We start from the raw sequence: 26,516 nt of genomic DNA on the forward strand, positions 1-26,516 counted from the left end.
GATTGGACCCAATGTCTGGCACCGAAGAAGAGCTTGGACAGACTGACGCTGCCTCTGAGTTGAGTGGTGTTAGCCACTTGAAGTTGGAACTCACTAGCAAAATCTTAACCACCTAATCAAAGCCATTGCCGTGTTACACAGAGATGTCTCTTCTGATGGATGCCGTGTCGATCTCAGGGTATTAGAGAGACAAGGTGCAGGAGGTAATCTCTTCGACTGGGGAGAAAGACAAGCATTCTGCTGGAGGTATGCACCCATCAGCCTGTTTGTGCATGTGTGTGTCACTCAGACTCGCACCCTGCAGGCAGTAGGTATCTGTCACTCCTTGCTGAAGCTTGTGCCGGGCGTGAATGTGGCACTCTGCTCAGTGTGAACAAAACTGATCAGCTACACTTCTGGCGCTCTGGAGTATGTCTACACTGCAGCTGGGAGTCTGCTTCCCAGCTAGCATGTTACAAATAGCAGTGTGGGCGTTGTGGCAAGGGTCACAGCTCAGGCTGACCACCCGAGCTCAGACCTGGAGGGCTGGGCAGGCTTGGACTCTTGCAGCTATGTCTGGTCTTGGTAAGGGAGGTAAGGATCTCGGGAAAGGAGGCGCTAAGCGCCATGGAAGGTGTTGAGGGATAACATCCAGGGTATTACGAAACCCGCTGTTCGCCGTTTGGCTCGTCGTGGGGGGGTGAAGCGTATTTCAGGTCTCATTTACGAGGAGACTCGCGGGGTGCTGAAAGTGTTTCTGGAGAACGTGATCCGAGATGCCGTTACTTACACCGAGCATGCGAAGCGGAAGACTGTGACTGCTATGGACGTTGTTTATGCGTTGAAGCGCCAGGGTCGTACTCTGTACGGATTTGGAGGCTAAGCTGTGCCAGCAATTCTCTTCGAAAACAGCTAGCGTGAGCTGCCACCAGTGCCTACACTGCTAGTTTTGTCATGCTGCCTCGAGCAGACCTAGCACGAGTCTGTCTGCCTGGGATGGCAGACATACCCCTAGTGTGTCCCTGCAAAGCCACAGCCTGACTGATGGCTTCTGAGCCAGTGGCAGCCAAGCCCCACCTACCCGTGTAGCCCAAGAGCTTAAACCAGCTTTGATCTCCCAACTTCAGCATGCTCAGGGTTAGCCCAGACGGCCACGCACACATTCAGTGCCATGTAGAGCATGTGGTGTTTGCCCCATTAGCCAGGCTGGTGTATTGGGGACTGTGGATTCAGTGCCTGTGATGGTGAGCCCCACAAGGGATTATTGTGTCCAACCCTCCTCCAGCTGTGAATCTGCTGCCAGTGAGAACTGGTGTCTTTCAAATCCTCCCCCACCCACCCCGCCCCAGCCACATTCCCGGTTAATATTCTGCAAAGTCACTGGCCAGCCCCAACTCTGTCTCATTTGTACTCCTGCAAAGCAAGTTCCTGGCTCTTGGTGGGGCTCCAGGGCGAGTGGATTGGGGGAGCTCTGTAGCAGTAGGTATTTTACAGCCATGTAGGAAACCATGGAGCAGAGTGTGAACTGCCAGGCTCTCCATCCAGGGCTCAGTAACAGCCTCACCATTAGCACCTGCTGTAAACATCCAGGAAGCTGCCCTCCCTAGCCCAGGAGGTAGAGAAATCAAGGCACAGTGAGGAGGAGTGGCTTGTCTGAGGTTAGCTAGTGAGTTAAGTATCAGAGGGGGAGCTGTGTTAGTCTGGATCTGTAAAAGCAGCAAAGAGTCCTGTGGCACCTTATAGACTAACAGACGTTTTGCAGCATGAGCTTTCGTGGGTGAATCCCCACTTTGTCGGATGCAAGACATGCACTTCTTGCATCCGAAGAAGTGGGTATTCACCCACGAAAGCTCATGCTGCAAAACGTCTGTTAGTCTATAAGGTGCCACAGGACTCTTTGCTGCTAGTGAGTTATGGCACAGAGAGAGGGACTGGCCTACCAGTTCTGGACCATAACCTCTGGGCCATCCTCACCCACCGTTATCCTGTCATTGCTTGGCCTATTTCTACCCTTTCAATAGAAAGCGGGGCAAGCCTCTGGGTCGAGACACACCGCTGTTGGGCAGGAGCCCTGCAGCATTTATATCAGCCCATTGCTCACCCCCTGCGAGTGGGAGCCATGTTAAGAACAGATGGTGTTCAGAGCTGGTGCGAACAGGTGCAGCTCTGTCCGTTTCAGCAGAGATGCTCCCACTGAAACCATGGTCAGATCAAGCCCCTGAGTGGGGCCAGGCTGCTCCAAGGAGGTTCTGAATAACATGCTGCTGCCATCCAATGCTTTGGGATGAGGCTGCTCAGGGCAGGGGAAGCCCATGAGCTCCCTGAAGTGTGGCCTGAGGCAGAAGTGCCTACCCACTAAAAGCAGAGGCTGAGGGGTGGGATGGGAAGCCCAGGGTGACTCTCCATGTGATACAGGGAGGACTAGCATAGGCACAGGGGCGCTGGGCTGTCTGATGAACTAATGGCAAGAAGGGGCTGGGAATGCAGTGGGCACTCCACCTGCCTATGGGCCTGAGCACAACCTGTTCATCCAGATTGGCACCTCTGTGCCTGCTGGGAGAGACGCTTGGCCTGCTCCCTCTGAAGGGAATGGCACCTGACTCGGTGCCCCAGCTCTTCCCATCTCCACAGTAGGGCACTGCTCCTGCTGGGCTCTCCCTAGGGGCTGCCTCTCCTTTCCAGGATTGTTGATAGTTTTGTGCTGATGGCAGAACATTTTTCTCCTTTTTTTGCTCATGCGCTCTTGAGAGAACCATAAATTCTGAGCTGTGAAATCCTGCTGTGTCAGCAGTTTGCAAAATGAATTGATATTAAACGCGACAAAAGTTTCTCTAATTCACCCTGCCTAGTTCTGCCTCCATCCCCGAAGATGTAATTGAAGAGTGGAAGAATGGAGATTGCCATCATCCCTGACCGGCCTCGCGCCAAACCAACTATTATTGAGAATCTCATTCATTAAGGATTATTTACAAATAACTGCAATCTCCCACTTGCCCTGCTTCCTCCTCCCAGCCACAAGTGCTCCTAGTCACATGGGCAGGTTCTCTCTCTCCTACACACCCGGAGACATCAGATCAATTCCTACATGGGCCTTTGAGAAATGCTCTTGACTTGTGAAACACACACCCAGTGGGGGCTCTCCTTGGGGAAGAAGAGTGACCTCAGTGCTGGATGCAGTACCCCAGTCTGCTAACTCATGGCAGTTCAGAATCGCAGGGCCAAGTTCCATTTAGTTTTTATGTTTAAAGGAGCCATGTGTGTTTGGGGCTCACTGAGGATGTTTATAAGGGTCTTTTCAGCAAAGGAGAGACTGAGTCTCCAGGGGAGTCATGAGGGCAACTCTGCATAGTGGGCTGAACTGGAGAGAGAGCAATTACTTCCTGTTCCCCTTGCCTTAGAGTATGTGGGACCATGGAGGGGGCACCTTTTCAGGCCCCCAGGTGATCTTCAAGTTGCTGGTGCTCTGTTAACCATCTAGCTGCTGGGCGAGTTCAGGGCGGCAGTTAGGCCCTGTCAGCATTTCCGGTTTGCAGGGGCTGGGGACCCATTTGTCTTTGATCTGAAACAGCTGCGCAGTGCCCCCAGCCAGGCATGCACTTGGCATTCACTCCCCTTTACCAGCCAAAGGCTTCTAGTTACAAAATGACAGAGGTGAAGCAGTAAGTTGGTTCCGTTTGCTGCAGATGCTGTCATGCTGCTCGGGGAAGATCTGGTCCCTTACAGGGAGAGCGGATTCTGCCCAGAGCTGTATCTTCAGAATGTGCCCTGGAGCAGGCAGAGAAACAGTGTCATTTCCCCCTCCTGAGGGGGCTTTCACCTTCCTCTGCCTCCAGTTGCATGAGGCAAATGGAGAGAAGCCAGGAGAATGGCTGCCCTGCCACAGGGTGTCTGTCCCTCCCGCAGGGCCGGTCCAGGCACCAGCTTAGCAAGCAGGTGCTTGGGGCGGCGACTCCCGAGAGGGGCGGCACGTCCAGCTATTCGGCGGTAATTCGACGGAGGGTCCCTCACTCCCGCTCGGAGCAAAGGACCTCCTGCTGAATTGCCGCTGATCGCGCTCACAGCTCTTTCTTTGGCTGCTTGGGGCGGCAAACCCCCTGGAGCTGGCCCTGCCCTCCCAGTGCTGCTTGCATTCTAATGCCATGGAGTTGAGAAACTCCTGCCACTAGCCCCAAGATGGGGAAAGGCTCCTAAAGAAACTGTTTCCTTGGTGTAAGGAGAGGCTGCTTCCCAAGAGCTCTGGCAATTGAGGTGTGATGGGCTGGTGGCTGAATGTGCCACACAGCTCTGCGTTCAGTCACAAGTGCACAGGAAGATTGGGCAGGTTCGCAGAGCTCTTGCTCTCTTTGCTCTGCCTTTGAGGACATGCGAAAGAAAGTAACTTTGTAGAAGTACTCGGACCCCAGCCATCAGGGCTGACATCTAGGTCGTTAACTTTCAAACACTTTATTTCTTCTCTATGCAGTTACTTATTTTCAACAGACTAAATGACTTTCCCTCTAACTGCAGGTTGGCACTTTCTCATTGTTTTTTTCCCTCTTTAATGTTTGTTCTCTTTCTGTGAATGTTGGAGAGCTGACAGGGCAGAGGAGGTGGGGGTGAGAGCGCTGGAAAGCTGATTGCAATGAGGGGGGTGGGGGGAAACTGACCAGAGTGACTATCAGTCCAGGAGTGGTCTGAGCAGGATGGTGCCTGTCACACAGCAACCACCCTGTTCTCTTTGCAGTAGGTCCAGAAAAGGTGTGGGAGACGTTGGGGACACTGTCCTCCCTGGGGCTCTCGCCATGCACAGAGGTCTGTACTTCTACACTGAAGGCTTCCATGTCTGTGCCGTGTCCACCCTGGAGTGAGGAGCACTCTGGGGGCCCGTGGAGAGCCAACCATTCTGTGCCCCACTGGCACCAGCTGCCATCTCTCTTTTGAGTGTGTGTTGTGTTCCCTTCACTCTCTGGGCTAAGTTCATCCCTACTGTGGGCTGAGTGAAGTCCCCATGGGATGGGGGTGGGACGGGGCTGTACACTGTGCCAGATACTAGTCCCTGCTGTCAGCCCCTCATTTGGAAGGGAAATGTCTGCTTAGCAGTTTCCACTGTAGGAACAGCCTCTCAAGAATGCCTTGGCTGGAGTTTGGTGCCAAGACTGAGTTCTTCAGGGCAGGAGCCATGCCCAGTACAGTGGGGCCCTGATCTGGGCTAGGGTCTTCGAGTGCTTCTCCATAGGGTTCAAAACTGACATCTGTAAGTGACTGAAAACTAAGGGTTATGATGGAAGGTGTTGGCGGCCTATGCCGGCCTTTAGTAATGATCATGGCTAGGCCTCGCTCCGTGGGACTTCCCAGGGGCTGGGATACTTGGCATCAGGAGCATTTGCTGATGGCAGTCAGGCTGAGCTGCAGTCAGAAGTACTGTGTTGCAAGGGAGTTGTCTGTCTGGTTAATTCCTGATGTATCACCGGGATGGATGGCTCTCACTGCATCTCTTGAGAAGAAAGAGGTGTGTCCTTCTTTCTTAGAAACCGTGATGGAATCAGAGCCGGGAAAGCCGTGCCAGTCCCCATCTAGTCCATTCCCAGGGCAGGGTTGTGTCTTACATTCTGTCTTCTAGGCTCTTCACCTTTACATGTCTTGAATGATGGGTTTTCACTACTGCCCTCGGGAGACCATTCTACAGCCCAGCAGACTCATGTGCCTTGTACCAGTGTACAAACACTCCTAAACAGTAATGCTTATGCTGGCCATCTTCTGCTGAAGCATCATCACTGTCTTTATCATTCAGAGAAAGAGGAAGGGTGGTGGGTGGTGAAGGTATTGCAGTGGGGCCAGGAGACTTGGCTAGAAAGACCTCTAAACAAACAACTGGAAACACGGGTCAGATTTTCTGATCGAAGGGGAAAGTCTGTTCTCTCTCTTGCACTCTGGCTTTACTCAAGGTCAGTACCCCAGTGCCTCATGAATCCAGAATTTTCACAGCATCCCCTTCCGGTAACCCTTCGTGCCCAAAGCCTCTCCTAGGTCACCTTTGCTGATGTTGATTTTTGTGCCTTTTCCAGGGATCTAAATTCTTCCTTTCCTTTTTGTCACATTCTCCTAACTTCCTTCATCCATCTCATCCAGGGTTTCAACGGGACATGGCCACCTGGCTGCCCTTGGGAAACTAGCTGAAGTCTTTTCAGCCCTGCGCTTTGTGTTCCTGTGCCCATCCTAGTCTTCATGCACAAAGGAGATTGCAGCATGTTGCCTGCCTTGGCTCCTCTAATAGCCTCCCTTGCACTAGCTGAGGCTTCTCACTTGTGCGGTCCTGTTAGTCCTGGCACTCTGCACTCGCTCAGCTCACCTGTTTGCGGTAACTGCGTATATCAGTGTGGAGCTGGTTTTTATTATCTACTCGGAGCAGTCCTCAGCCATGCCACTCCTGGGTTATTAGTTAGTTTTAGCAATCGATGCTATTGATGCTGTGCTAGCTGGAGGAAGCCACTGGAGGGCTATTCTTCCAACTCATTACATTTAGAGCTGAACTATCCCCTTTTATATAAATCCTGACACATCAAGATAAAATATGCCACTTTCTGTGGTGCTCTAGCCCAGACTCTGAGAGGGGCTGGCTCTGCCCCATGCCAAGTTGTAGTGCATGAATAAATATTTGCGGGGGGGGGTCTGTGTCCAGTATAAACGCGACATGGCTCTGCATGGCATGGATGAGGGAGGGCCTGGAGTAAACACTGATACGTGCTAGAGACAGATTGAAAAACCAGTTTGAATAGGCAGCTCTTAGGTGGTTTTAACCCAATGATGGTGAAGCCACCTCTTTTCTGCTGCCTCCCTCTAAAACCTCCTGGGGATATTATTGCCATTGATGACTCATGAAACTTCCCTGCTCCCTCTGGAACAAATTCAGCCGGGCAAGTCTCCCTGTGTGAACCTGGTGAGAATCACTCATGCACCAGCATCCAGGGCCTCAGAGCCTGAAAGGAACCAAGGCAGATCAGGGATAGAAGCCCAGTGAGGTGATCGGGGGTTGATGTGGCAGAAGCAGGCTGGGATTAGCTCAGCTGGCATTCTCAGCAGTGCTCTCCTTGCTATCAGGCGCCCCAGCCCCAGGAGAGCTCAGCCTGCAATACCTCACCTTTCACAGGTGATATGCAGAACCACCTCTGTGATGCTGCAGTAACAGCACAGCCAAACTGTCAGTGGATCCTGACAGTCACTTGTATTTGCTTCTTCCATGGCCACTGCTTGGCACTGTTCTGCAAAGCTGTCCCCTTCAAGCTGCCCTTGGAGCTAAGTAGGAGTTCAGCTCCTGGAATGTGACGGGCAGTGGTTAGCAGTGTGCTGGGCTCTGCCAATGCAATGCTGGGTGTTGGTTCTTATCTGTAAAGCCTTAAATCTCAGGGGTTGCCCCTCACCACCTGCTCTATCTCTGGGGGAGCGTTGGGTTTTGGGCTCCCGGGCTGACCCCACAGGACATGGACTGGTGTTTTCATTAGCTAGTCCTCACTGTGAGATTTGCTCATGCCAATGAGCCACCAGAGCCCACATGTCACTGCTTTAGGTTGGCACTGCCTACATGCTCTCCTTGCTGGTAGGTCTCCTGCTTGAGCTCTCCCAGCTCTTTGTCCCCTCCCTGTCTGTCATTTGGTATTGTCACTCACGCCCTGGTGCCATGGTGACAGTCCCCCTCCTACTCAGGACAGCATTGTCTCAGCTGCCTTTTCTTTAACTCTGGTTTTGGTCAATCTCTTTGATTAATGCTTTGAGTTGAGCAGGAGAAGCTGGTGCTGAAATGAAATGCAAATTCCATACTTCCTTCCAGCACAGCTCCCCCTGCCCTAGCCCCCTCACTCGATAGAAACCTGATCCCAGGGAGGAGGGATCGATGCTAATCCAGTTCCTCCCCTCACTGCACAGTTCCAGAGGCATGTTGGAAATATTGCTATTCAGGGAGATCCTCCCTGGAGAAAGGTCACTTGTCCATACACCCCCAATCCCTACACCAATGCAACTAGCCCCCTGCAAATGCATTCTGTGCCAAGGAGCCCAGGCTACATCTGACCGTGTCTCACAGTGGCCACTGTATGACCGAGAGGGAGCAAGAAATAGCTGCTGTCTATTGGCCTATGTGGAATGTAAGTTGGGAAAGTGGGCACCCAGGGTGTGGTCCTGCATCCTGCACTCAAATAAGGAGTGACTCTGGGGAATGGGTGGGAGCTCACAGCTACTTCAGTCCCAGCCTATGCAAGTCGGGGTTATCCTAGGAAACTAAATTGGAGCGCTGGATGTTGTTATATAGAGCTCACGTTCCTCAATTTGAGTATCAAGCATCTCTGTGTTTCCACCCCAGGTTGGGGAAGGGTTCAAGGAATGGAGAAGCCACTCATATACACATCCCCTCAGACTTGCTGTAGTGTGTGTCTCCATAGATGAACACACAGAGACTTCCCCATGCAACCAACAAGGTAACGGTTCTTCAGAGGCAAGGAGAGAGGTGTTGCATTTTCAGCTAAGCAAACCAGATGCCAGTTGCGAGGCAGTGCCTCAGACTGGCTGAAGAGTGATGTTCAATTCACGTTTGTAGTTTTTCATTCCAAGATGAAATTAAGCTACAGAAAAGAAAAAAACACCTTATTTTAAATGTAATGCATCAGCAAATCCCTTGTGGGGGCAGGGGCGGCTCTAGGCACCAGCAAACCAAGCTGTTGCCTAGGGCGGCCAAATCTAGGGGGCGGCAGGCTGGGCCGGTGGACCTGCCGCAGTCATGCCTGCGGGAGGTCCACCGGAGCCGCGGACGACCGGACCTGCCGCAGGCATGACTGCGGAGGGGGCGCTCGTCCCGCGGCTCGGCTGGACCTCCCGCAGGCATGACTGCGGCAGCTCAAGCGGAGCCGCCGGACCCGCGAACCGTCCGCAGCCGTGCCCGCGGCAGGTCCGCTGTTCCCGGGGCTCCGGTGGACCTGCCGCGGGAGCTCAACCGGAGCCGCGGGAAGAGGGGACCCGCCGCGGGACCGAGGAAGGGCGGCGCAGCACACCGCGCTGCCTGGGGCAGCCTATTTTCTAGAGCCGCCCCTGTGTGGGGGAAACATTTCTACATGGAAGTTTTCTTGCACTTCAGTCAGCCTCCATGTTTCAGGTCCCCTGCACTTTCAAAATTCTCGCCCCTGGCCAATTCCCTGTACACTCTATTTTTTACTATTGTTTCTAATCAGACTTCGAGTAGACTTGTATTTATAATAAAAGCCCTCCCCTTTCCCTGCTCCCCCCATCACCTTCTGTGCCAGTTAGAGGCTGAAAGTCCCCTTTTCATACCAGCTCAGGGAACAAATGAGAAGAGGCAGAAAACACTATGGCCTTGCTCTCTCTCACTGCTCGAGTGCGGGGTGGAAATCTCAGGGCAGGGCTGGGGAGTGAGCACAGGATAGTAGTTCTGTTGCAGCTGCCTTCCTGTGAGTCACAGATGGGGAAAGCTCTGAGTGGGGGGGCGGCGTGTCGGAAAGTGTTGACAACCGTTTCTTCACTTACAAAATAAATAATCAAATGCAAATAGCTCTCTCTGTCTCTCTTTCACACAGACACTGGAAGCAGAGCTGAGTGACTAGATCTCAGGGCTGGATGCTATCTTATAAGCATAAACAGGCATGCCTTCTTCCACTCAAAAACTCTGTCTAAAGTCAAGCTGCAGTCCTGCCTGCTGGGTGTGGCTACAGCCTTCCCTTCCCCACCCACTCCGTATGGGACATAGACTCGAACATCTCACACATCATGCATGTCCATTATCCAGCCCCCTGCTCAGCACCCCTCTGGAGAAGTGTCCTACATTGGTCAGCTATGCTATCCTTGACTTTCTCATGTTCACCTCATGACTCCACCCCCACCCATGCAGTGCTTCCCTGAAAACGCCCTGTACCCGACGGGGGGAAGTTTGGGTACAGGGTGCACCTTCATACCATGAATGGTAGAAACATTGGCATCCCGAATTACAGCAGAAAGGCTGGGCAGAGACAGGTGAAGGGCAGAGTTCCCAGTGGCTCATACCTGAACTGTTAATCTCCTCACTTGGAACCTTTGCTTTGTGATCACTTGAATGTTCTTGTGTGTCATGATTTATGCTCTGCACCTTTCCGAGGGGTTAAGCATGTGGATGCAGTGTCTGTCGCTAGGGATTGGATGCATATACATTCCTTCTTTGTAAGAGCCGCACCATACTTGGCTTTGTCTAGACTAGGACTTAACAGTGAGATTTTAGAACATTAGCTAAGCATAGGGTGACCAGATGTCCCGCTTTTTGAGACCTTTTCTTATGTAGTCACCTATTATCCCCCACCCCCTGTCCGTTTTTTCACAGTTGCTATCTGGTAACCCTAGCTAAGCAGCATATGCTAACGGTCTGCTGGAGACAGGGCTGGGTCTGCCCCCACCCAGGCTCACTGGCTGAGTTAAAGCCTGGAGGGGATAGCGTTGGTTTAACATTTGCTTGCTGGTCAAGGTGATCACTATGGGGCACCTCAACCAACAGATATCTGCCCGGTCTGTCCCAGGAGTATAACACGTGTTAATGACCACAGGCTAAAGCCACACCTTTTCCTGATGAAGACATGGCCAAAGGGATGGTGAGTTGTAACGGCTCTATCAGCATGTGCTGGGGGTGGGCCCCTTACTCACAGGTGGGTGACACAAGTCACCTCCAGTGAGTGCCACAGAACGATTATACCATGTCATGCTGCCCTCCCCTTTGTTCAGGGCACACATTATACAGAGAGATGCTTGTGGAAATATTTGAGGCAGTTTTTAAAAAGCTTTTGACAGTATTTTTCACCTCTCTCTCCCTGCAAAGCCAGTCATCCTGAGCATCACGAATCCAACTGCCCAGGGCTTGGAGAAAAACTAGCACTAATACAATGTTAGAGACCATTACAAATAAGCAAAGTGAGATGTTCTGTACACAATAAATCAAGGCTTTAAAATCCAGTTCCTGGGGCTTTCCTGGGAGAATCTGCTCTGTGACCTGCTAGGAGTTCTCATTTCTAGTGGCTTCATGCTCCCATTTCTAGCTCTGCACGGCATGAGCTCCCAGACCTTCAAGCTGTCACTGGGGCAGGGCTAAATATTGCTATCCTCTGCCTTTGTCCATGTTATCTTGTGGGGAGCTCCCATGTTTTGGGAGGAAAGAGGGAACTGTGTCTGTAGCTGATTACTTTGTAGGTTTGTTTGCAATGGGTTTGTTTTAGTGGTGGCTGTTCGAATCTGCGCCGGGACTGAAATCTTGGGGTAAGTCCCAGGGTAGGGAGAAGTATGTGTATGATGGATTGATGGGCAGAGTGAGGGGAAGACTGTCAAAGGGTGTGAAAAATGCAGTTTCTGACAGGATTCTGCACTCTATCCCATAGGGATGTATGGCCTGTACCTAGCACACTTTCTGCCTAGGGTGAGGCGGAGTACAGTACACCTCGATCCCACGCTGTGGGAACAGTCCTGCTCTGGGAAGGAGCGGGCTCCAGGACTTACTGTAGAAGTTTCAGGACTGACTACTCAGAGTCTGTGAGCAGGCCCATTCTGCAGGGCCACTTTCTCCTTCTTGTAAAGGCTGCTGTAGAAGCTATGCGTGGAGATCTAGGACAGCTATCACGGAGGAGCCTCTGCCCAGTGTCTTTCATTGCAGCAGTATATTGCATACTTATTAGTGGGGCCTGGTGCTACTGTGTGCTCTGAAGCAAAGGAAACACACAGTGTGACATGTGGGTCACTACATGAGAGCAGAATTTGTAGGATTCCATCCTATTGGGGTGCATCTGAGGGGTCCATGTATGTCCGGCACATGGCACTCATGCTTTATAGACGTTCTTGTCTGTTTGCTGTCATGCCCTGCTCCAAGGCAGAGAGCAGGAATGGGCACTTTGGCCAGTGCTAATAAGGGTGGGCCCTAGAGCCCCATGGGAACACTGGAGCCCTTTGGGCTTTATGTTGTCACAGATGGGTGGAGAGAGAGGAGCAGAAAGCTGCTTCTGCAGGCTAAGAAAAAGAATAGCTCCCTTACACCACAGCGGCCTCCTCCTCTCTCCCTCCCCTCCCAGACTACTGGGGGTTTCAGAGGCGCTGGAAGTTCGCTTTGAATGAGGGGCAGAGGCGCACGGTGACCCCTGAACATACCAACCACTGTATTAAGCATGGGGAGTGGGCGAGTTGGAGAATGGGAGGAAGTCAGGATATCGGGAGAAGGGGGAGTTGTGGTGTCTTCAATAGGAGGGGGAATGGGTGGGTGCTCTGCATGGGGAGTGAAGGGAGCCACTCATCTACTGAGACTCGAACTGATCACCCCGATTCCTCCCTGCTCCTTGGCCTGATCCTGGGTGCCACAGCAACTGCTCCAGCACTTCCTGCCCAGTCTTGCCTGCACCCCCAGCCGCTGCGGAGCCTTTCCCAGCCTGTGTGTGCAGATCAACTAGCTGAAGAATGATGCTCAGGGATGGAAACATAGATCAGCTTCCAAGTATTCCACTGCTCCTTTCCCTCCTGGCTTGCTGCCCCTGGTGGGTTTACACCACTAGTCAGTGGCGGTCACAGAATGCCACCTCGTTCAGTGACCATTCATCCCTTTTCAATCAACGGCAGATGAGAGCAGCCGTTCTCCTTTCTGGGGGCCTGTTCTGCACTTCTCTAGCGCAAACCCCTGAATGCTGTACGGAGAGAGCGGGACAGAGAGTCACACATCTGTGTGTGACTCACCAAGCTGTGGGTGCAGAGCATGCAGGGCGAGGTTCTTGTGCTGAGTTTACATGAGATTCCAGGTGTGCAAGCTGTGCCCATGGACGGTCGTTGTGCAAAGTTTGCTCCCCCTTACCCATGCGGGCTTGACAGAGTGATTGGCAGGCTCTCTGGAGTAGCACCCAATTTCTGGCTTGTCCTCACTGCTGCGTTGCTCTGGGCTCCTCCCACGTCCCCAACCCCTTTTCCACAGTAGGTTTTGTCTCATCCTGACTCACTTGCTGTCATGTTCCTTCCTCACTGTACTTGGTAAGCGAACAAGTCGGTGGCTTTCTGTTGGCAGACCCCTTGAAATGGAATCATCCCTTTTGGTCATGTCCCATCAGGTTCTTACTAAAGAGGTTGAGCTGCAGGTTAATTTATGGTGTACAAGGGAGATGAGGCTGGGAATAATGTCTGCCCTTTAAATAAGTCATGAAGCAGGATCCCCACAGCACAATTAGAACCCTCGGTTAATGATTATTTATGGCGCCGGGAATGGTTATTTAACCTGACTATATTAAATATTAAACCAAATTGTAATATTTATAACTGTATTTACAACAAAATGGAACAGCCAAGTTGTAGAGGCAGGGGCCCAACTACACATCATCTGGGAATGGCAGCCCAAGCCCAGGTGAGACAGGTTGGCATATGCCGGCAAAGGAGTGAGCGAGAGCCTATGGAAACGGCTGGTGAGATGGAAAGAGAAGTGGGAAGCACATCTTAGATGAGTAGAAGAAAGGGACATTTTTTGTGTCTTCCACCCTAGGGTGACCAGACAGCAAGTGTGAAAAATCGGAACTGGGGTGGGGGGTAACAGGAGCCTATATAAGAAAAAGACCCAAAAATCGGGACAGTCCCTATAAATCGGGACATCTGGTCACCCTATTCCACCCACGCACCCTTGTCATCCTTTTATGATCTGTTTTGTCCAAAGAATTGTCTGCCATGATCACGAATGGGAGCAGTTCCCCCGCCCACCCCAGTGAGAGAAGTAAAGAATCTGCAGTAGAGGCAAGTGCCAGGAGAGAGAATAGGGAGCAGACCCCTGGGACACAGTGCAGCTCTTTGCTAGGAGTTTGATCAGACCCCACTTGTTTCTAGCAATTCAGGAGGAATTTCTAGCCTCAGCCAGCTGTCTGTCTGTGCTACCAAGGCTGCGAACTGATGGCAGATGCTTTTGAGAGTGGGTTTAGTGATAGAGCAGGCAAGCCTGTCTAAGTACTTCCCTCTTACTCCTAGCACTTTGGGCTTTTCCTAGCAGAATTGCACACCATGGATAGCACTGGGGTAACCAGGCACTGTGGGTGTCATGGGAGCAGAGCTCGTGTAGCTCCATTGCCCAGAGTGCTGACCCCACAGACCCACGAGTGGTTGGAGGGTCCCTTGACTTGTAGCAAGCACAACCGAATGCATTTCTCATTTCCAGTCTGCTCTCTCAGTGAATTAGCAATTTACCCCTGCTGCCATTTGTGACGGATGTCCAGGATCTGAGTTTTTAAACAGTCCCTTGGAGGGATTTCCGGACCCCCAAGAGGTCTCACTCTTCCTTAAACACAGGCCACGCGACCACAACCCCTCTGAGACTGAGTCTCTGGGCTCCCACTCTCCTGTTTCACGCTGTGAGCTCTGCCCAGTGGGTCCAGCCGAGCTAGACTTCTGTTCAGAGACTTCTTGCCCTCTTCAGAGATCCATGCATATCACCAAGAATTTGCAGTGGCATCAGGCAGCCTCTTTCCAAACAGTGGGGTTTATCAGCCAACCGGAACAGAGCATTGGGAAGTCCTTAGGTTAGTACAGAAAACCATGTTGCTGGTGGAGCCATGTTGGTTTCCTCTCTCTGTCTCTGTTCCTTTTTCTTTCAGTCCCAGATGAGCCCTCTTGTCTCTCCAAAAGCCAGCTCTTATCCTACCTCCTGTCACCTTCATCTGTTGTCCTCCTGCAGACCCATGCTGAGTTCACATGTTTCACCTGTTGGACTTTCCCTGGGTAGGTGCCAGTTCAGTCCTGGGATCTTCCATTGATATGGCCTGACCTTTTAATGACTCAGTGCTGTATGCAGTGTTGTAGCCAAGCTGGTCCCAGGATATTAGACAGACAAGGTGGGGGAGATCATATATTTTATGTGACCAACTCCTGCTGGTGAGAGAGAGAAACATTCGAGCCACACAGAGCTCTTCTCCAGGTCTGGGAAAGGTCCTCGGGGTGTCACTGCTAAATACACAGAAAAAACAGGAGTACTTGTGGCACCTTAAAGACTAACAAATTTATTTAAGCATGAGCTTTCGTGAGCTACAGCTCACTTCTTAAGCATGAGCTTTCGTGAGCTACAGCGCTCACGAAAGCTCATGCTTAAATAAATTTGTTAGTCTTTAAGGTGCCACAAGTACTCCTGGTTTTTTTGCGGATACAGACTAACACGGCTGCTACTCTGAAAACTGCTAAATACAAGATTTGTACAGATTGTTTAGCATAAGTAGGTAACACATATTTCAAGGGACCATTCAAGGTGAAGTGAATGGCTTCTTGAAATGTGTGTTAACTTCTTCTTCTTATCCCCTCCCCCCCTGTCTCTGTAATGACACATTGCTTCCACCCAGACAGTTGTGACACACACACCTCACATCTCCAGCTCTGCTCAAAGAGCAGCTTTTAACCCTTTTACACCCCCCAGTCAAGAATGTCACTGCCATGCATCTCGTTCATAAAAATACCACAGAAAACGCCCACTGTCCCATTCCTGTCCTCCCAGGACTGCCAGTGCCTCTGCCTGCCTGTGTTTGTGCTTGTGTCCCAGCGAGGTGGGAGGGCTTTGCAGAGCAGGGAGGAGGAAGTCTCACTCCTTGGATGCTTTACAAGAGAATAGATAAAACCCTGGATTCCTGCAAAAGGGCTGACTGACTGCAATCTACGCTCTGGCTCCCATCTCAGCGGCTCAGGGGAGACGGGCAGCGGAATCGGCTGTGCTAGCAGGAGTCCCAATTGAGTAAAATACCCAATTGAATTGATTTCACTTACAGTTGGAAAGTCTATTGGCAAAGCAAACTGTGTTATCAGCCTGAAATGAGCTGAAAGCCGGGCTCCTCTAGAGAACACATCGGGGGCTGCACTCCTGCCAATAGGTGCAGGGAGGTACTAGGCTGTGTTAACCAGTCACGCTTCCCCCAGCACACACTCATAAGAGCATAAGAACGACCACACTGGGTCAGACCAAAGGTCCATCAAGCCAGTGTCCTGTCTTCCGACAGTGGCCAGAGCCAGGTGCCCCAGAGGGAATGAACAGAGCAGGGAATCATCAAGTGATCCATCCCCTGTCGCCCATTCCCAGCTTCTGGCAAACAGAGGCCAGGGACACCATCCCTGTGCTGGGCCTTGTGTCATCAGAATAAAAAAGGGAAATGTGCTGCTTGTGCATCCTGCTTTTATCCGGACTTTGCTCCAGGGGCTGCGGATCTCAGCCACCCTTCCGTGGTCTCCAGCCCCCTGTAGAGTGAGGGGAGCAGGAATTTTGTGCTAAAGGCTGTTCTCCTCTCCCCGTTTGTCTTCCTTCTCTGGTCTTGCCCTCCAGAGCCCCACATCTCCGTCTTCCCTCCCTCTTGGACCTGTAGCCCCCACTGGCACTTCAAGCACTGTCCATGTGGGGGTGCTCAAGAGAGACTCCCAGAGCCCTCGGGCTTAATGTGGCCTCTGGCCAGAAAGAGGTGAAACAAGGCCTAGGAATAAAAGTGCTCTGCCTTGCGCAGCAGGGTCCTGCTCTGTGCTCTGTTCCTGCAGGGAAGACTGGTCCCAGGCAGGGGGAGCACAGCCCTTACCTGCATTCCAGAACTGCCTAGCACCGCCCAGACTGGGCCAGTACTGAGGCCCCCATCGCCATTTCAAACCCACGCCACTCCTCTGCAGCCTGGCCTCAGCCAGCCCCGGGCACATTCCTTTCACCCGGCCCTGATGTGTCCCACACTGCACTGGGCCCCAGCCAGCTCGGACCTACATGGCAGAGGCTGGCTGCCAGAACCTGCGTGGTGATGGGAGTGTAATCACAACAGAAAGAGTGACCACCGCGAGGGCAATCAAGTGAGTGGAAATCTGCCCCCTGGAACTGTGTTTGCTGATGGGCAGAGGAGAATGTGCTTAGGCCAGTGATGTGGGAGAGCTCCTGAGGAATTCGGGGCAGCTCAATGAGTGCCTGACAAACCTCAAGACCATCTCTGTAATTACAGGATGAATAATTAAAACTGCCCTGGAAACATCCACCTCAGCTGGCACTGTGCCATGTACACAAGGGAGCCAGGCAAGAGTCCTGGGGCAGGGATCTCTCAGGGTTGGGGGGTTTGCTCTGCTGACTCTTCAGTGTTTCCCTGTTCTCTGCACATGTCCAGGGTTTGGAAGTGGCATGGTGGCGTGAAGGGCACCCCAGAGAACAGAGAGATGGCTGTGAAATAATCCAAAGTGGAAAATAACATGCGTGAGCCAGGGCAAATTCTGCAGTAGCTACAAAGCAGGCTTTGAGAGGCGCCCACACGCTCCCTGACATGTCCGCTACCAAGAGTGCGCAGAACCAAGTTCAAGGGGGTGACAGTGGGTACGTCTGCACAGCAAAGGGGGGGTGCGCGTCCCAGCGTGGGGAGACAGACTCATGCTAGCTCTGCTTGAGCCAGCCTGCTAAAAATAGCAGTCTGGACATTGAGCCCCTTGGACTGGACCGAGGAGCTCAGGCAGCCTGGGAGGTGGGATGTGGGCAGCTGCCACAGCATCCACACTTCTAGTTTTAGTGCACTAGCTTGAGCAGAGGTGCTGGGAATCCCATCTCCCAGCTGCAGTGCAGACATCCCCTCAGTGGTAAGAGTGCTGGTCTAGACAGACCCTCAGCACTGTGCCCACTATGGCGTCTGGCCTTGGTCAAGCAGCACTCCCCCATTGCTAGTGCCTGAGCAGCTGCACTGAGGGGAGTTTCACACACATCTCAGTGGGAAATGGAGACCCTGACATGGCTCCGGGCAATCGACTCACCTCTGAATTTGGCTGTGTGGTATCAGGCCGTGGCTTCCCCTGTGTCTCCGGGGGGAATCAGTGCTAGCTCTTGTCACCCCCTCTCCACTTTATGTTCCAGCTGTTCATTATCTAGCAGAGGAAAGAATCAATTAGCTCTTGAGCTCGAGTTCCATGACATGTCAGCAAGAAATAAAGTGACAATCCCTTTGTGCTACAGGTACTTTAATTCCAGTGTTACTAAGGCTTTGGCTACACTTGCACTTCAAAGCGCTGAAGCGCTAAGTGTAGTCAAAGCGCCAGCGCTGGGAGAGAGCTCTCCCAGCGCTGTCCGTACTCCACCTCCCTGTGGGGCTTTGACCACACTGGCGCTTTGCAGCGCCGCAATTTGCAGCGCTGGAGAGGGTGTGTTTTCACACCCTGCTGCAGCGCTGCAAGTGTAGCCAAGGCCTGAGATAACCTGCCCGAGGGCAGCCCACAGGAGCCCTGGAGCCAAACCTTCCAGACAGACCCAGGCCCTCCTTTGCCCTCCTGCAGGAGGAATCCTGCACTCCCTCCCCTGTCCCAGGGACACCGGAGATACAGGCCAGCTGGGCAGCAGAGCACTGATGGTAGCCTCAGGGCTAGTTGCCTCTATTTGGTTACAGGGAGATTGTTGTGTCTGATAGACCCCAGCTCAGGTGAGCCAAATGCATGAAAAGAAAACAGGGAATTGCCAGCCCTGCTGGTGCAAAAACAACTTGGGGTGACTTGAGCTCCCCCTGTATTCACTGGCTGGATGATACATTGGGGCCCAATTTATGAATGACACCAACAGCTGCTTTTTACAGCCATTTGTTGTGAGGCCTGCAGGGGAAGAGGAACCCCCTGATTTCTGTACAGGCCTGAGTTAGTCCCAGACGTGGGTGCAAGGAGCAGGCTCTCTGCACCATGAAGTTTGATATGGCAACAGAGGCTGATTCTTGGGGGGTTAACATGTGGACAATGCACTTAAAGGACCAGCTCTAGCAGGGAATGTTCAAAGCACCTCCGTGCGTTCAGAGCACAAGCCCCAGTGAGAGTCAAGGGTTAGGTTTCCAATGGGGTTTGTGCTCGTAAGGCACTTACCGGTAAGTGCTTCGAAAACCTACCCCTTGTTCTCAGCGAAGTCAGGGCTCGCTCCCTGCCATGGAGCTGGCCCCGGATAGGGCACTCTTTAAAATTCTGAGGAAAACAGTGTTTCGGGGTAGAAGCCTTCTTCCAATGCACTAACACAGCCCAGAGGCTATGCAAGGGGCAAATGGTTCAGCCAGTGGGGTGCAGCTGTGAAAAGTAATGGCCAGTGGCAAAGCTCTGAGGAAACGTTGCCTGGAGGCTTTGTGGGTAGACCTGCCTGGTGGCGTCTGCCTGCCCAGCACACACCAGCCATGCAGGAGGCAAAGGATAGACAAGACTAGGGAAACTCCCCTGGGAGATCACATTGCACTATGGTGCATCCCAGTCTGCAGCAGCAGCCCAGGGCGGACACCTCTCTTGAGAATCCAGCAGAGAAGGGCAAGCAAGTTGGTCAGGACTCCAGGCAGGATTTAAACACAAAGCTAGGGGAAATAGGCCAAAGTCCTTCCTGGTGTAACTGCCCTGAGGGCTCCCAGCCCCAGATCCACAGGGGAGTGCAGCACATGCTCCAACTCCAGGCCAGGGGAATTGGGATGATCTAGAACATCTCCCCAGTGCAATAAAAGAGAGGATGAGGTCTGACCAGCCCTTGTGTCCCATCGAACACCAGGGAAAAGGGCCCTTGTGAAATTAAAGGCCAGCACATGTCCAATCAATACAAGAACATGGAGCTTTATGTAGCCTGTGGGATTCCCTGCTGCCAAGGGCAGGGGAGACCAATACTGTGGCTGCATTTCTCAAAGATAGAGTTCAATACCATTGTGCCCACTAACGATATTTGCAGGTATGCAATTTAAATGAAGACGAGGCTAATCAAATCTCAGGCTTTGGGCCATAGGGCTGTCAGGAAGGAACATTCTGTCCCCAGGGCAGCATCACATCATTGGCCAGGTGCGTTATTCAGGAATTTCTCCTTCCTCTAAATCAGGGGGGGCTTCCAGACTAGGTGGCCATGGGTCTGAGTTGGGCCTCACAGTTGCATGCCGCTGTGTGGTTTCTCTCTGGTAGAATTTAGCTTCTTTAAAGCAGAAAGAGCTTCTGTGCTGCTGGCTCTAGCAATTGCAAGGGATAGTGAGTAAAAAAAAATCCCTCCACACTCCCAGAAACAGCATGAGTGGAGGTTCCACAGCCTACTGCTGATGAAATGATGATTAAGGGGTCTTACCCTATAAGCAGACAGCCATGTTGACCTTATTTAGGATCCTAATCAATTTGCCCCCTGCATGATTAATTGAGATGCTTTGCATTGATTTTCCATGAGACAGGAGCAGCTAAGGTGGGATTCACAGAGACGCCTGCAGAGAGATCCCCAGGTTTGTCTGTGTTGCTGGGAGAGGCTGAGCCAGACTGAGTCTTGCTGCCAAGGAGTGAAATAGCCCCTCTCTGCTGCCTGCTTAGCCAGTTGCTTGAGGTTACTATGATGGCTTTGCATCTATGCTTCATCTCACCCCTGTGTTTTCAGAATGTATAAGTAGGAGCATTGCCAGCAGATTGAGGGATGTAATCATTCCCCTCTATTCGGCACTGGTGAGGCCTCATCTGGATACTGTGTCCAGTTTTGGGCCCCACTCTACAAGAAGGATGTGGAAAAATTGGAAAGAGTCCAGCGGAGGGCAACAAAAATGATTACGGGGCTGGAGCACATGACTTATGAGGAGAGGCTAAGGGAACGGGGCTTATTTAGTCTGCAGAAGAGAAGAGTGAGGGGGGATTTAATGGCTGCTTTCAACTACCTGAAAGGGGGTTCCAAAGAGGATGGATCTAGACTGTTCTCAGTGGTAGCAGATGACAGAACAAGGAGTAATGGTCTCAAGTTGCAGTGGGGGAGGTTTAGGTTGGATATTAGGAAAAACTTTTTCACTAGGAGGATGGTGAAGCACTGGAATGGGTTACCCAGGGAAGTGGTGGAATCTCCTTCCTTAGAGGTTTTTTAAGGTCAGGCTTGACAAAGCCCTGGCTGGGATGATTTAGTTGGGGATTGATCCTGCTTTGAGCAGGGGGTGGGACTAGATACCTCCTGAGGTCCCTCCCAACCCTGATATTCTGTGATTCTAATGCTGGGTGCTAGGTAAAAACCCAGTGGGCTGGAGAGCACAGCTAGTCACCAAGGCATGTGAAGCGAGGGCTAACATACTATGAACAGCAGTGCAAGCACCCAAAGCACCGTAGGGCCAGAAGAAACTGGCGCATGGTCTCTTGTGGTGCCTTAACTTACACTATCTCCTCCCCCACCCCCCGGTGCCATGTACTCCTAGCCTAAGAGAACAGCGGTGGCAAGTGCTAGGGCAGTGACACTCAGGCTGAGGCCTGTGGGCCGCCAGTGGCTCTTTAATGTGTCTCCCGTGGCTCTTTGCAGCACGTGATATTAAATCACTGCGTGATTTCATTATTAACCAATCTAAGTTATTAACCAATCAGGATGCTTTTACTATGTTGCTAACCAATTGTAGTTGATAAAATGATGATGCTTGGTCAGTCATTTTGCTGTGAGAATAATAGATATAATATAAAAACGAACTATGCTGTTTAAATATGACTACCCAGCACGATGGTAAATGAAGCAATGAATTCACACTCCTGTGGCTCTTTTGGGTAATGTTGTTTTCTAGTTTGGCTCCTGAAGCACTGAGGTCCGAGTATCACTGAGCTGGGGAAGACCTGGAGCTAACTTGTGGCCATTGTCAGGGCTCTGTGTTGGGAGCAGTGGGGAGCCATGCTGTCCTAGCAGGTGTTCTGGGGGCTGTTGGTCTCAGGGATGAACAGTGCCTCCCAGGACTGGTAGAGGGTGCAGCATACACTCCCCTGTGGGCATAGGAGAGAAGGCTGGGGCTATGGCCTTCCCTTCCCACCCATTCTAGGAAGGCTGGCAGTAGTTGCCCACAACAGTCTACATGCACCTGCATGCGGGTCAGTCATATGACACGCTAAAGAGCCCCACAGCCTGCACTGGGCAGCCTCTGTACCTTGGGGGTCAGAACATAGACATGGCAGCATGCAGCACCCGTGGGTGCCAGGGTGCTTGATGGCAGGGTGCAAGTGCTCAGGGCAGCATGATGTGTGCTGCCGTCTGCCTAGCCCCTTCACCTGCAGGAGGCATCCTCCACAGACTGTGGTGGATTTTGACTGCATTCGGTGGGTCTGCACGAACATGCCCATCAGATTCCGCTCCCTGCATGCTGGAGAACTTGCGGGCAGGCCAGCTCGCTCCATCTTTCCTGGTCCCCTGTCCATGCTGCTCCCCAGGAGAGGGCTTCCTGGGACTGTCCCCTCTTCCCCCACACAACCCCCCAAGTCCTAGAAGGCATGTTTCCTTGTCAGAGCTTTCTAGGGATTGCGGGATATTCATGTGACCCTCACAGGAGAGTGCCCCACAGAGCTCTCAGGGTTTGTTATCCCTGCTTCTCTGCTGATAGCTATAGAGGACAAGTTGTGTGCTGGGAAAGCCAGCACTCTGGTCAGTAAAACAGCCCTTCAGTGCCCTTTTCCCCGGCAGAGCTAAAGAAAAGATGCCTGTGTTGAAGGGTCTAATGACGTGGCCTTCTCCCCTCCATCCCTGGTAGTTGGCTGGCGGCACTGCTGGAGCCAGGTACTTCTCCCATCCTGAGGAAAATGGGACTCTAGGAGGGTCTTTGGCTGAGTCCCTGAGAGAGCCAGCTTGCACAGAGGGTTCTCTGGTGGGCTTGCTCCAAAAGCAGCCAAGCTTTCCAAGGGGCTGAAGAAGTGTGTCCATCCAAAGAACAATGTTTCCCCACCTGCACCCTCACCCCTCAGTGTGGAGGAGATTCACCCACTCTCCTGCTACTGGGATCTGTCTCTCTCTCCTGGCTGGCCATTACAGCTGCTTTTCTGGTACCTGAGGAGGATGGTCAGGCTGGAAGCTCTTGCTCTTTTTCCCCCTTTCTGTCTTTAATATATGGAGATGTACCAATCTCCTAGAACTGGAAGGGAGCCTGAAAGGTCATCGAGTCCAGCCCCTGCCTTCACTAGCAGGACCAAGTACTGATTTCTGCCTCAGATTCCTAAGTGGCCCCCTCCAGGATTGAACTCACAACCCTGGGTTTAGCAGGCCAATGCGCAAACCGCTGAGTTATCCCTCCCCCCTTTAATATATGGGGAGGGAGGGATAGCTTTTTTTTCCTGGCATGAACCATCCCTGCTCTGGAGTCCAGATGGATCCAGATTTCCTGCAGGACCAGGCAGCCCCCTTGCTACACTCCTGTCCCTGTTCTTTTATTAGTTGTCCCCCGCAATTAGTGGGTTTCTGAGGCCCTGTGGTACCTCCCCTTAGGCTGGGTGGGGGGGTTCCGTTAGCATGGGGCGGGCTTTGCCCGCCCCGTTTCCCGGAAACCCAATAGATACTTCTCAAGCAATCACACTCCTTGGCAGCAGTGAGGTCTCTGGCACTTGGGAGGTCACACATGCAGGTGATCCAGCTAGTCACCTTTGCAGGAGTCTTTGTTCTCTCCCAAGTCGCACCCAGCAGGGTGTCTCTGAGGTCGTTTCTGACCTGGACAGGGAACAACTGAGGATCCACAGTAGATCCTTGAAAAAGGGAAATGGGCAGAATTTTAAAAACATCTATTTGTAATGATTTTTGCTGAAAATTTGGGACTAGGCAGATGTTAAATGAATTGGGCAAATGTTAGGGAAATAAAGAGCAACTGGAATAGCTTATAAAAAGGGCTGAGTCAGACCCCTCCAACCACCTAGTGTCTGTATCCCCCGATTGCTGTCGCCAGCCTGCCTGCCACGTCCCTCCTGTTCCGTGTGCCTGCCCACCTGTTGAGTCCTGGCTTTATTGGATCGAGAGTTCCTTGGGCCAGGGACTCTGTTGTTCTGTTTGTGCAGTGCCCAGTCAGTATCAGTAGACCAGGGCACTATCAGCTCACTTCAGGGCACCTGTGTTCGGATCACAGCTCTAGCCTCCTGCATGTATGTCCTGGAACTGCCACAGAGGCATAATTGACAGCTCAAGAGGCCCACGGTGCATCCCCAGAGATAGAAGGGACGGGAAGGGAGGTGTGGCCCAACACAGAAATATAAGAGGGGTCATTGTGGCTCAGGATTGAGGGGCATCACCAAAGCTGTCCTTGCCCCAGGACTGGAATTGCAGGCAGGCTGCAGGTCAGGATTGAAATGCCTCCCAGGGAGGAAGGTCGGGACTGAAATTGTGAGTGTGGGTCAAGAACCAGGGTCATTGTGCTGCTGCCAGAGCATGCATGTCAATTTGTACTTAGGACCAGTGATCTCTGGAGTCATGGATCAGTCTAGTCAGGAGGGGCAAGTGGCTGGCTGAGCAGAGCTGATTTCTTCCTTTCTCTCCACGAGCCTGGACCTGTGAAAAGCCAGCCTGGCTGTGCCATAGCAAAATGCCCTCAGCTCCTCCCTCTCATGTCAATCTGTGCTGCATCTGCGCTCCAGGCAGAGTCCATGTCACCCTCTCTCTCCACCCTGGAGCAAAGACTGGCAGAGCTGTTTGCAGCCTGCTGGCTCTGCTCAGGCCACTAGCACGGCTGCAAAGTGTCCAGCACGCTCCTCAGTTGATAGTCACAGAATCTCAAGCTGCTTGTTCAGCTGCTTCAGAGGAAGGCTGTCACTTGGAATCTGAATGGGAGACTTCATGGCCAATGGGATTTTGGGCCGTGCTAGTGAAAGATGAGGCCCAGGGGAAGGGCTGTCCGCAGGGCATTATACACCATTTCCAGAATGTCTTCCCTGTGCCAGAGTGGAGCACTGGAAAGGGTTTGGAAGCCAAATTGCTGAGCAGGTGGAGTCACCCTCGACTGGTGTGACGAAGTGGGACTCTTCTTAATGTTTCCTCTGAATACTGTGTGGGTGCCTCAGTTTCCCCTATGCATTTCTTAAGTCTCCAGCATGCATAAATTGCCGACACTTTGTATCCTAGCAACAAATGGCTGGGGCCCTTCCCCCCTTGCTAAAGGTGAACAAAGAGATCAGGTGACCTCCTGGCCCAGGAAAGAGACAAAGGCCAGAAAGGAGGGGCTGGAGGGGGTTTCAGTTTGGAGCTGACTGGGGACGGGAAGTGAGGGCAGACGGGGTTGTCTGGCTCGCTGGGCCCCAGAATGGACCCACTGACGGGTCCCATTCGCTGTACCTACAAGCTCTGTTTTAGACTCTGTTCCTGTCATCTAATAAACCTCTGTTTTACTGGCTGGCTAAGAATCACGTCTGACTGCGAAGTGGGGGTGCAGGACCCTCTGGCTTCCCCAGGACCCCACCTGGACGGACTCGCTGTGGGAAGCGCACGGAGGGGCATATGCTGAATGCTCCAAGGAGAGACCCAGGAGGTGAAGCCGTGTGAGCTTCTTGCCCTGAAGACAGTCTGCTCCAAGGGAGAGGAGGCTCCCCAGAGTCCTGACTGGCTTTGTGGGGAGCAGCTCCAGAGCATCGCCCGGGGACTCCATGACAACTGGTCCTGGTGAACTTTGGAACATTTTCTCTTTTTATGACCTGCCATTTGGTCCAGCAAGTGAAAAGGAAGAGGGCTTGGTGGCCACGCTCTCACTCAGAAAGCCGGTCAGGGTCACTGCTAAGAGTTGCGAGCTTCATTTTTGGAAACATCCCCAGGGTCTGGGATGAAGCGCCTCCCTGCCCCGTGTTCCTCTGCCAGTGAAAGTTGTTAGTTAACTAGCGTCCCTGCCCACCAGCTCCCCAATTCCCCTGTGACGTGTGAAAGCAGACAAGCTTTGGGCTGAGCACCCATCAGATCTCAGCAGGACTTGGGTGGAGACTTCTGGCTTCTGCAGGCTGTGGTGCTGGTGAGTTGATAATGGGCCGGTCTCCCTTTGACTTGGAATTGAACTCGTTTGTCTGTCTAGTGCTAGGGCAGGGGTGGGCAAACTTTTTGGCCCGAGGGCCACATCTGGGAATAGAAATTGTATGACGGGCCATGAATGCTCCATCTGGGGGTGTAGGCTCTGGGTTGGGGCTGGGGATGAGGAGTTTGGGGTGTAGGAGGGTGCTCTGGGTTGGGTCCGAGAGGTTCAGAGGACAGGAGAGGGATCAGAGCAGGGGTTTGGGGTGCAGGAAAGGGTGCAGGCTACAGCTGGGGCTGCAGGCTCTGGGGTGGGGCTGGGGATGAGGGGTATGGGGTGCAGGAGGGTGATCTGGGCTGGGATCAAGGGTTCGGAGGGTGGGAGGGGGATCAGGGTTGGGGTGCAGGGAGAGGCTCCGGGCGGCGCTTACCTCAAGCAGCTCCTGGAAACAGCAGCAGCGTGTCCCTTCTCCGGCTCCTATGCAGAGGCGCGGCCAGGTGGCTCTGCACGCTGCCCTGTCCACAGGCACTGCCCCTGCAGCTCCCATTGGCTGTGGTTCCCGGCCAATGGGAGCTGCAGGGGCAGTGCCTGGGGCGGGGGCAGTGTGCAGAGCTGAGGCCTCTGGCTGCCCTTACTCGTAGGAGCCAGAGGGGGGGCCATGCCACTGCTTCCAGGAGGCGCATGGCGTGGCCCCCAACTCTGCTCCCCCGCTGGAGCGCCGAAGCAGGGGAAGCCCCAGACCCCGCTCCCCAATGGGAGCTCGAGGGCCAGATTAAAACGGATGCTCTGCTGCTGGTGGTGTCATTTTTTGAATGAGGTCAAAACTAAAGTAGTGACCATCTGCAGTCATTAAAGATCCCGCGGCACTTTTCACAAGAGGCAGGGATTTTA

General features: G+C 52.7%; 1 protein-coding gene and 1 pseudogene across 23 annotated transcripts in view; both read left to right on the forward strand.

Moving 5' to 3' along the window:
• The window catches only part of RBFOX3 (RNA binding fox-1 homolog 3), a 346,512-nt gene that overhangs the window by 212,099 nt on the left and 107,897 nt on the right, over positions 1–26,516 (forward strand). The gene's annotated exons all lie outside the window — the stretch shown is intronic.
• On the forward strand, positions 552–862 carry LOC120382981 (annotated as a pseudogene).

Source organism: Mauremys reevesii, linkage group 15, assembly GCF_016161935.1.
Source record: "Mauremys reevesii isolate NIE-2019 linkage group 15, ASM1616193v1, whole genome shotgun sequence".
Lineage (NCBI taxonomy): Eukaryota > Metazoa > Chordata > Testudines > Geoemydidae > Mauremys > Mauremys reevesii.